We start from the raw sequence: 4,015 nt of genomic DNA on the forward strand, positions 1-4,015 counted from the left end.
TCTTCTTTTTGGTAAATCCAAACACAAATACCTTATAGTGTTTGATTTTAATTTTTTTATAGGCCCCTGGATCAGACTAGTTTTGGTTTGTGGTAGCTCCCATTAACTTTTCTACAAACAAAAACTATATATGCTTCATTTTAAAAATTATATTCTTCCTCCAATGACAATTACTTGATGGCAATTTCATGAGTTCAGTAGTTTTCAATTTAATTTTCATGTGTAGCTAAATGGCTTATCAAGAATTTAACTAAATCAACAACATATATACTACACATATCAAAAGAAACATAAATACCTAGACTGCCATTTGGTATAGACACCAAGAAAATAGCGTAATAGAAAGATGCAAAGAAAAGTGTGTGGACCCTAGTTAGGATCATTACATAAATAACTGTTGAAATATATGAAAACGTGTATCCCAAAAAAAACCATAAAATTATTCTAAAATATGCTTTGAGCGAAAGAAGATGTGCTCCAAAGGTTATCCATTTTGGACCCATAGCGGATTCAAGCATAGCAAAAAGTTGAACACTGAATCTGAGCTTGAGCCTCACCTCTTTTCCTTTTCATATGTAGCTTTCAACTCTTCTAGGCCATTCAAGTATTTCAAAACTAGCTTACATTTTCCCATATCTCCCAAAAATTTTGAACAAAAATAGAGTCTTTCACTTTGAAAGTTTGATCCATTTGGCTCAGTGAATAGAAGAGTTGTATTACTTTTGAAAGCTGGAAAATCCATACTCTTTGCATTTCAAATTTCAAATTTTAACTATGTTTTCTATCCCGAGGAAATCATTCATCTAGTAATTTTCAATGTATGATTTATGTTCACAAAATGAAACTGGTTTTATTTTGTTATGAACTTATTTATTCTTGGTCTCTATTTGCAGCAATATTTATGTTGTAGTGCATATTTACTTAGAGCTCTCACTCCTCAACTATTTAAGATCAATGTTGTAAAATAATTTACAAATTCCATTTCCGTGTATACTCTCGCTCTATTTCTTTTTCTCAGATGGTTTCCCCCATCAATAAAAAATGTATGTTATTCGAGAGAAGTGTATGTCCCAAATACATCTTACTTGAAGACCATTATTTGTTTGTTTTATTCCTACTGAGGCGACTCTATGTTGGTTTAAACTTTTATCCCTGTAATTTCATTGAGGCAATTCTATGATTGAAGTAAATTTTCCATTTTTATGAAGGCTATAACTTTCTTGGATTTGTATGGCTTCCTGAATTAAGCGCATTAAGCATCAACCATTGAGGAACATTTCAGAAAATTTGTATTTATCCTAAATTGAATGACCTAAAGGCATAGTGAATGTTTCTTAGGAATTCTACAATGTGCTACTTTATAACAATGATCTTTCCCATAAAAGGGTTTCTTTACCTCCAGTGGTGCCCTCAGTAGAGAATTAAAGCAAACTGAGAATATTTTTTGTATTCTTCATTAAGGCATTTGTCTAATTTGAGAGACTTTCCACTAGAGGAACCTCTGAAGCTATTTTACTATTTTGTTTATGATTGTAAATTTTTCTCACTTTAGATGGAAATATTACATACATTTATGACAAACTAGGTGCATAGTAACTTTCCCTAGCAACTATTCTTCTATATTTAAATTGAAATGGAAAAAAATACATTCAAGCTACATAATTTACATGCAAGGTCAATTGCGGGGGCTTAACATGGTCGGAAGTCTTATTCAGGGCCCAAGACTTTTACTAGTAGTAGGAAGCCAAATCTGACAAGTAGCGAGGGTACAGGAAGGATACAGAGCAAGGCTTAATGAAAAGGAGTTTACTAACTACATCTATATCATCAAATATTTTTCATCCCACTTAGGATGCCTTCTGTAGTGCTTGGTTAGTCATAAGATCAAGCTAGTCACAACCTTCATAGCTTCAATAAACAAGAGGAAATAATATTTATCTTCTAAGCTATGTTTAATCAAGAATGTGGCATTTGGCAAAGGAAGGTATACAAGCAATATTGGTAGGTGGGTGGATCTCATGAGTATCATCTGATTTCTTGTGTCTATTGTCTTCTCCTTCTTGGGCCCTTTAGAAAATATTTACAAGATCCATTGATTGGATCCCCAACTGCATTTTTCATCCCTTGCATAAACCAAAATGGAAGACATTGAAGAAGGATCACAATCTCCATAGATACTTCAAATGAGGTTTAAGCATTCACAATATTTTTCCAATATCACAAAATAAAGTACCAAACTTGAAAATTTTAACAACTATTAGATTTTGGACAAACAATAGTAGACAGAGGAGCAACCCACTCTCACTCTAGAACTTGTTATGTAATAAGGACTTCCCTTCAGCAGCAATCAATGGAAGTTTTGAGGGAATCTAATGAAACATCAGCGACAGGCTGATGGCCATAGCAATTTGGAGAGCTTTGTCACCAACCAGCAAGTCCTCCCTTAGAAGACACCATAATAACAACAAACACAAGGTTTATGATGCCTAAGAATAGAATTAATTTCTCCCATTGCAAATATAAGAATAATTTTGGAGAAGGTGGTTCATGCCAATGCCAAGAAACAAAGAATGCCAAGGATAACATCCAAGTATGCATATCCAAGTTAATTAGTCCCATTTACTAGCAAGGGACAAGTGTCAATGAGAAAAATGGAAGATGATCAACTGAGACAACCTGTAATGGCCCATGGGCACACTAGGGATTAAAGAACATGCAGAGAAATCATGAAAATACATGGAAGAGCCTCGACTAGGATGCTAGTAAGAACAAATTGAAGAACAACAAAAGAGGTCTCTAAAGCCAAATTATCTGTCCATTTTGTAGTCTATCCTAGTGGACTGGTACAAAAGTTTTTCAAAAATAGTGTTTAAATTTATAATACACTCTTTGATTGGAAAATCAACAAGTACATTAGATCATCGAACATACCCTTGCTAATGACATATGCTCCATATTCTAGCAGGATTTTGACACAATATTCAAAACCATATGTTTCTGCATTGTCTTGGTGGAAAAAAAATATATAATAGTAAATTTTGTTCATACCCCACTCAAAGAAGTGTACCCCTCTGAACGAAAGGCCATGGAACTGAAATGATCAAAATAGGATTCTTGTTATCAACTTACAAAAATTATCTTTGCACAACGTGTACAAAAATAGTTGAATCAGATCTCCTTCTCTAGTCTTGCGAACAGAGCATTGTCTTACCTCAAATACCAGAGGAACAGCATACTAAGAGCATTATAAGAGAAACCTCACTGTGAACATTATTCTAGCTACCTCAAAGGTTACTTTTGAGAAGACATCAAATATGAACCATCTACAAATATTACTGGTGTTATCCAAGGAAGATGATGAGATAATGTTTTCTAATGAGTGGAATTCTATTAATTGCAGGTTTCAAACTTTATCTATGAAAAGAGTCACTTGAAATTTTCTTCATGGCATTCAAAACTGCAAAATAAACTATCCTTTTAGCAATTCTCTAGTGTTTGTCTACTAGCAATTATGTTCTTTTGTCAAGGTAAGGTACAAAGAAGGTCATAATAATGTCAAATGCAAAGAAAAAGTCTACAATCAGGTCTACAACAAATAAGCCTCCTTTTTGCTCCTCAATAAACCCAAACTCAAATGGTGAAACCCTCCTTTCTGCTCCTTGATAAACCCAAACTCAAATGGAAAAACCCACACTGAGTAAATCACTAGCATGATCAAGAATGTTTCCCAAGCCCTACAAGTATAGAAAGTTAAATATAAATCACTCTCTTTAGCAATTCAAACTCTCAGAAATTGTAAGGATCTATTCTAATAAAAATCAAAGACTATTACTAACCACAGAAGACAAATATATATTCACTTATTTTGATAAGGGATCAAGGAAGGTACATATCGATCAAATTCATCCCTTGTTTTGTTTTGAGAAGGAATAAGGTCGAGCAGGAGAAAGTAAGATCAATATTGACCTGGGGCAACCTAGTCAGAGTATTGTCCTGGTTTCTTTGGTGGTTTATC

The sequence above is a fragment of the Pinus tabuliformis genome, chromosome J (genome assembly GCF_031772625.1).
Source record: "Pinus tabuliformis cultivar Carrire ecotype Pingquan chromosome J, CPIR1, whole genome shotgun sequence".
NCBI lineage: Eukaryota > Viridiplantae > Streptophyta > Pinopsida > Pinales > Pinaceae > Pinus > Pinus tabuliformis.